We start from the raw sequence: 7,429 nt of genomic DNA on the forward strand, positions 1-7,429 counted from the left end.
GGTAATCTGGGCAATGGCAGATTACTAATGAAGGGCTGCAGTGAGTACGCAGCATTTCATTAGGCTAATTCTCCCCCACAGCAACTTCAAAGCGTCAAATTTCGAAGTGCCAGTATGTGTGTAGACACGGACACTTCAAAGAGCCCATGCTACTTTGAAGTGCCTTTACTCCTCAAAAAAAGGGCCAAAGTAAAGGGACTTTGAAGTAGTGCGAGCACTTCAAAGCGCCTGCAGCTACGCGGCATGCTAGCACTTTGAAGTTTGAAACTTCGGCGTTTGCAGGGGAAATTAACCTAATGAAGTGCTGCATATTCACCACAGCTCTTAATTAGTAATCTCCCATCTCCCTGATTATCATGCCCCCTTCTAAGTTGGGGGCAAGTGTAGACCCAGCCATATTTTCATAGTAAAATCCTGAGCTTTGAAACATTTCAGTTGGCTACTTTTGTAAAACAAAAAAGTGCCCTACTGCATAGGGGTGCTCAATTTCTTCACCCTCCCTGGAGTGACCTCATCATGAGAGAAGTCCTATTGATTTCAGTAGCTGCAGAAGCACACTGTAACCCAGGGTGTGTTACAACAGGGCCTCTGAAAAGAACTCTTTTGCTGATTTCTGCCCAAAGTGGAGCATGACCTTATAGCTGAAGATTTAGCTAAAATTAATGGAAGACACAAAGATATCATCCACTACTTGTTTTACCTCTCTTCTTTGGTAGATAACAATTACCCATGCTGCCCATTTCTGCCTGTAAGTGTGCTCAGCTTTAACAGACTTTTCTGATGAGGAAACATCCTATCAACAGATGGGCTTTCAGATCATTTTCATTGTTGATTGTGGTCTGAAACCTCCTGCAAAGTAGCATGCAAGAGAGTTTCTTTCAAGACGGTTACGTGCACATAGATGCCCTGAGAGATAATCACGAACATCTGCTAGACTACGTGTGCTAACATTTACTGCTGTACTTTTCACTCAAGCATTCTGACGTAGAAAAAATAAGCCATTAAAAAAAAACAAGCATCAACTTTTTTATTAACAACAGCATCGGCAAAATGTGATAAAAGAACAAAGGCATATGTTTTCAATGGCTTTTTATTGTGTTGTTTGGTAGGTTGAATTCTGAACTGCTGTGATGCTGGCTTGTTCTGTTCCGTCTGTCATTTCTCATAAAGAGAGTTAAGCGAGCTGGTTATTCAGGTAGATGCAACAAGTGTGGCATTAGTAATCCACTAACAATAGGACTTTTTGAGAGTTGATGGCCTGCTCAGCTGTGTTAATGAGACATACACTCCTCAGTGCCTAAATTACTTTTGAAAATGGTACTTGGGATCCCAAATCACTCAGGAGCTTTTTTAAAAACTCTACTCTTAGGACTAGTTCCACAACGGGGGCTTAGACGCAGCACTGCAGCACCTAACTTTAGGGATACTGCCTCCTGGTGCAATCTAGAGCCCCAAGTTAGATGCTGCAACCTAAGCTAGCCAGTGGCAAACGCCAAGGTGAGTGCTCAGTCTTAAGCCCAGCCCCTCAAAGAGAGTTAGGTGATTAAGTATGGATCCAGAAGAAGATTAATCCCTCTGCTTGGATGTGTACTGTGGACCCTCTCCTGAAGTTTGGTGCCCACGTTCTGTCTCACAAACAAAACAAGGAGGTGGCCCTCCCTGGAATTTATAAACTTTAGCCCTGTAGTTGGGGCATTTACCTGGGATACAGGAGACCCAAGTTCCGTCTCTTCTCCCCATCAGGCAGAGGGAGGAACTGAACCTAAAAGTCTCCTAACACAAGTGAGTGCTCTGACAAGTGAGCTAAAGTTTAGAAAGAGGAACCTGCATCTTCTTCTTGTGGCATTGTTTCTGGAAGCTTGATACAGTAAGCCGCTTCTGGGAACACCTGCCAGATTGTGTCTTGTAATGGAGCTAAGTAAGGACAAACCTATTCTGAGGAGCCTGAGCTAAGCAAGAACAAACCTATTCTGAAGGGGTTTCGGAATGAGATGGAGTCCTAAGATGATGCACATGCTCCCTGACAGATTTTTAGGTGCCAAGGGGATTTGATTGTCAGAGACTTAAAGGCTTAGGGCCTTGAATTTCCTCCAAGATTTAGCAGCAGCCAAACAGGCATCATGAGGATCTAAAATTTGGATTTCAGTACCTAGAGTGGCAATTAATTGCCTAAATCCCTTTGTGAATCTGGTCCTTGTGCTTTGTTTCTGCAGAATAAGCAAAAAAGACATTCCATGGCTTAATTAATTACTGTTATGAGTTTCTCAGATAGTTTGTTGATGGGGGTCATAAAAGAGGATAGTTCTGGTGATTTTCCCATCTCACTTAGCTCTGTGGAACATAGAAAAGGCATTTATTTCTGCTGGTGCCCAGAAAGTCTTGTCTCCACTTTCCACCTAGTGAGGTTTTGCCCTGCCATAGGATATCACAAGTGGCAGACACCATGGGCAGAGAGGGAATATATTTTGAGCTTGCTGAACAAAGAATCTCACACTGTAGCTTTTCTAAACAATAATGGCACTCTGTGGTAACATTTAGCCTGATTCACTGTAATAAGTCACAGAGGGGCAATTTGCCTGAAATATTCTCTTTCCATCAGGTAGGTCAGTAGGTGGGTTGTCTGCTTATTATGTGAGGAGATTTCTGATCCACAGACCTTGAGCTGAACCCTTGTCTATATTTTAAGCTTTCTTTAACCTCACTTTCCCTCTTCACTTTAGCTGACAATGTATCTTTTTGCCTGGAAATGTGAATGCTGCTTAAGAAAAGCTCTGTTATGCTGTATTCACAAAACTCACATTTCAAGGATATATTTTATCACAGGTCTTCACAGAGCAGCACAGAGAAGGGAGCCAGTACTGTCAAATAAAAGTTTTAATTACTATGTCTGGGTGTACTTATATGAAAAAAGAGAGAAGGAAAGAAAGGAAAGTAGAGCAGTGTGAGGAAAGTTGTCCACCATGCCAGGTAAAGATAAAGCTCTCCACTCATCATTAATTCAAAGTAGTATTGGTTGGGTACTTGGCAACCTAGATCAATGTTTCTTAAACCATGTTTCATGGAACACAGGCACTCCATGAACAACTTGCACGTGTGCTGTGAGCATCTGAAAAAATAGCCTGGTGGTATATGTTTTCTGGTATTAAAATCATTTACTTCTCCATTGCTATGATACCTGATTAAATTGCTTCATTTTGCTGAATATGTATATATGTCACTGTTTGTTTGCTTATTTGTTTGTTTTGGTCTGACAACAGTTTTTAAAAAAATCATAGGTGTCCCACATCAAAAAATAGTACTTTTTGGGGTTCCACGGTCTCAAAAAGTTTAAGAAATACACACCTCAATAATAGAAAATGCCTGACAGTTATTTTGCCAAGCTTCAATATGTCATACTTAGAAATAAGCAAAACAATCGCATAAATCCATTGTAAAATAAGTGAATCAGGACAAGAATTCTTGTTAATTCACCACATTGTGAAATAATAATCTATTTGCTACTGGTTTTCATGAGGAAAAACAGTTTCAGCTTACTGTAGCAGCTTATCATTTCTATAAATCATCTCTGCACTGTACTAGTAGTAAGATATGTACCATCTGCGGTAACTCCATGGCACAGATCCTTGTTCTCCATTGTACGTCTGCAAAATGAGTTCAGAATCTCTCCTCTCCAAATTGTTTCACTTCACGCAAAATATCTAATAGCCACCAGACAAAAGAGAGTGGGACTAACACTCTGTCCCAGTGGGAAGAGTGTTCATGTGAAAGGCTGAGGACCTAAATTAAATTTCTGTTCTAATGAGTATTCAAGGACTCAGACAAAGGCCGTTTCCACACAGGCCACTTTCTTCGAAAGTGGCATGGTAATACAGGGCCCGAAATATGCTAATGAGGCACAGATACAAATTTCCCGCACCTCATTAGCATACGGTCACGTGGTTTGGAGTCCAGAAGACCGTTCTTCCGGACTCCAAAACACAGTGTAGAAGCGCAGCCCCGGGGGAGCTTCCAGAAGGAAGTCCTTCTTCCAGAGGCCCCTTCTTCCTGAAAATTTTCAGGAAGAAGGGGCCTCTGGAAGAAGGACTTCCTTCCGGAAGACCCCCCGGGGGCCGCGCTTCGACACAGCGTTTTGAAGTCCAGAAGAATGGTCGTCTGGACTCCAAACCACGTGACCGTATGCTAATGAGGTGCGGGAAATTTGTATCTGTGCCTCATTAGCATATTTCGGGCCATGTATTACCATGACACTTTCGAAGAAAGTGGCCTGTGTAGAAACGGCCAAAAGGAAGGAGACATTGAGAGGTGCCCACCCTCATGGTCAGAGCATTGCTGGGAGGTGCAGGTTCAATTCCCTGCTCCACATCAGGCTGGGGATTGATGCTAGGCTTTCCACCTTGTGGATAAGGGCTCCAACTATTCCAATATCAGGGAGGGGTCACACAGTGGCTTGAGCATTGGCCTGCAAAACCCAGGGTTGTGAGCACAATCCTTGAGGGGTCTGGGGCAAAGGAAAATCCATCAAGGATGGTGATAGGTCCTGGTGTGAGGGCAGGGGACTGGACTTGATGACCTCTGAAGGTCCCTTCCAGCTCTATGAGGTAGGATTCCCTATGATCATAAGGGAAGCACTACCACTTCTGTCCAATGTGTTTTACCCAGGACTCAATCTGGAAAATGTGCTCTAAGCAGGCGGTTGAAAATGCCTGCCAGGTTGGGCCTGATAGGTGGGGAAATGCCTCATGTGTGAATCCCACCAGGACTTAGGCATGAGTTATGTGCCATGCTGCTCCTTGGCATCAGAGCTGACTGGCATCAGAGCTACTGAAAGAAATGCAAGGGACTTTACCAGTGGGAACTCAGATACTGAGGGAGTGGCTGGAAGAGTAGGGAGCAGGTGAATTTTGAGGATTTAATAGTCGGATCTAGGTGATTAAAGTGCCTGATCCCCGTGTGAAATCCACCCTCACCCTTCAAACACGTCTACATATGAGTAACTTTAGCCACACATGTTAAACCCTTTGCTGCTCCCAGTCTTGTTTGCCACAGTTCACTTCTGATGCAGGAAGAGCAACAGTGGGATTAGGAGATTTGGGTGGGTAGGTGAGTGGAAGGATGAAGGGCTGAAAGCAATAAAGGGTTTTAAACTTGGCTTTCAATGCTTTTATTAGTGTAGCCCAACGATCAGCGTATCATAAGGGAAGGACTGCTCTGCCACTATCTCCTGGCAAACCGGGGAAAGAAAGAATGGGCAGACTTATTTGCCTCCCCTTTTTTGTTAGTTGTTTTGGTTAGTGTTCTTTCGGACGGAGCAGCAATGCATGTTGTTATCTTGTTTGTGTCCCTAAAAGTCAACAGAATTGTACACAATAGCTGCGTCTACACGTGCACGCTACTTCGAAGTAGCGGCACTAACTTCGAAATAGCGCCCGTCGCGGCTACACGCGTCGGGCGCTATTTCGAAGTTAACTTCGACGTTAGGCGGCGAGACGTCGAAGTCGCTAACCTCATGAGGAGATAGGAATAGCGCCCTACTTCGACGTTCAACGTCGAAGTAGGGACCGTGTAGACGATCCGCGTCCCGCAACGTCGAAATTGCTGGGTCCTCCATGGCGGCCATCAGCTGGGGGGTTGAAAGATGCTCTCTCTCTAGCCCCTGCGGGGATCTATGGTCACTGTGGGCAGCAGCCCTTAGCCCAGGGCTTCTGGCTGCTTCTGCAGCAGCTGGGGATCTATGCTGCAGGCACAGGGTCTGCAACCAGTTGTCAGCTCTGTGGATCTTGTCGTGTTTAGTGCAACTGTGTCTGGGAGGGGCCCTTTAAGGGAGCGGCTTGCTGTTGAGTCCGCCCTGTGACCCTGTCTGCAGCTGTGCCTGGCATCCCTATTTCGATGTGTGCTACTTTGACGTGTAGACGTTCCCTCGCAGCGCCTATTTCGATGTTGGGCTGAGCAACGTCGAAGTTGAACATCGACGTTGCTGGCCCTGGAGGACGTGTAGACGTTATTCATCGAAATAGACTATTTCGATGTCGCTACATCGAAATAAACTATTTCGATGTTGGCTGCACGTGTAGACGTAGCCAATATGCCCTATTGAGGGACTCATCCTAATCAAAGCCTGTCATGTACACTGGGCAGTAGAACATGGACATTTGTACTGAAGGGAGGGCTGAAGTTCTTGTGGTTGGAACCCTGCTCCAGAGTGCCATATGTTCATGACTCTGGATTACATTGTGGAGACCTGGCAGCGGTGTTCTGGTCAGAGGTTATAATAGCTCTCCACTACAGAGGATAGCAATAGGTCTGAGTGAACTCTGGTGATGGCCCCTAGTCGCCTTCTACTCATAGGACTGAATTCATCCTGGAAGGGAAGGGTTGGTGATGCCTTAGGACTGAGCTCAACTGGCTGAAGTGTGGATTATGTGGCTAGAGGTGACAGCATAGTGAGAGACAATTTAAAGGTGGCAGTAAGGCATCTCTTCATGGCAACCAGGCGGCACTTCATCTTAGTGTTGGAGATGAACCTGCTTGTGTGTATTCACAGGCTCTGGGACTCCACTAAACAAATAAACAAAGAGCAGGTTGCACCAAAGGGGAAAAGCAGGGGGAGAGGAACCCGGTTTTAAATGGGCTTTTGTTCATCAGAGCTGTGTCTACACTTGGATTCCTCTTTGAAAAGAAACATGCAAATGAAGGAAATTGAAAAATGCAAACGAGGCAGTGATTTATGTATCTGGCACCTCATTTGCATAATATTTTTTTCAAAAGAGCTTCTTTGGAAAGAAGGAAAGCAGTGTAGATGGGGCTCTTTCGAATGTAAACCGCATCTTCAAAAGAACCTTTCTTTCTGAAACAATATAGGAAGAAACATTTTTTTGAAGATGGGTTTTACTTTTGAAAGAGCCCCATTTACACTTCTTTCTTTCTTTCTTTCTTTCGAAAGAAGCTCTTTTGAACAGAGATTATGCAAATGAGGCACTAGATATGTAAATTGATGCCTCATTTGCATTTTTGATTTTCTTCATTTGCATGCCTCTTTCAAAAGAGGAATGCACATGTAGATACAGCTCAGATGTTCAACTAGCAGATGGGGAAATTGAGACAAAGATAACTAAGGGTGGATGCTTAAGGCATTTAGCGTGTTTACTTATAGTTGTATAAATATATGCATGATTTAATGTTGTTGTGTTTCCTCAATGTTCTGCTTCTTTGCCCCTTAATATCATTTTTGTTGTTTTTATTCACAGACTGAAGATCTGAAAAAAGGTCTGTTAAGGAAGCTCACAGAGATATTTCTTTTCTCAGGTTTGAACCCAGCCCTTCTTGCCACTGACATCTGGCAGAAGACCATTTTTAGAAATGCTCGTCTTTGTTTCATTGCAAAAGAAGCAAATGACTTCTGCTCAAGCATGTAATTTCTGCTCAAACTTAT

At 44.1% G+C, this 7,429-nt stretch overlaps 1 long non-coding RNA gene across 1 annotated transcript in view; it reads left to right on the plus strand.

Moving 5' to 3' along the window:
- The window catches only part of LOC142012328 (uncharacterized), a 182,003-nt gene extending 174,574 nt beyond the window's left edge, over positions 1 to 7,429 (plus strand). Inside the window, exon 4 of the long non-coding RNA XR_012645313.1 lies at positions 7,245 to 7,429. This is a non-coding gene — a long non-coding RNA (uncharacterized LOC142012328). The remainder of the gene's footprint in view (positions 1 to 7,244) is intronic.

This window comes from Carettochelys insculpta, chromosome 1, assembly GCF_033958435.1.
Source record: "Carettochelys insculpta isolate YL-2023 chromosome 1, ASM3395843v1, whole genome shotgun sequence".
NCBI lineage: Eukaryota > Metazoa > Chordata > Testudines > Carettochelyidae > Carettochelys > Carettochelys insculpta.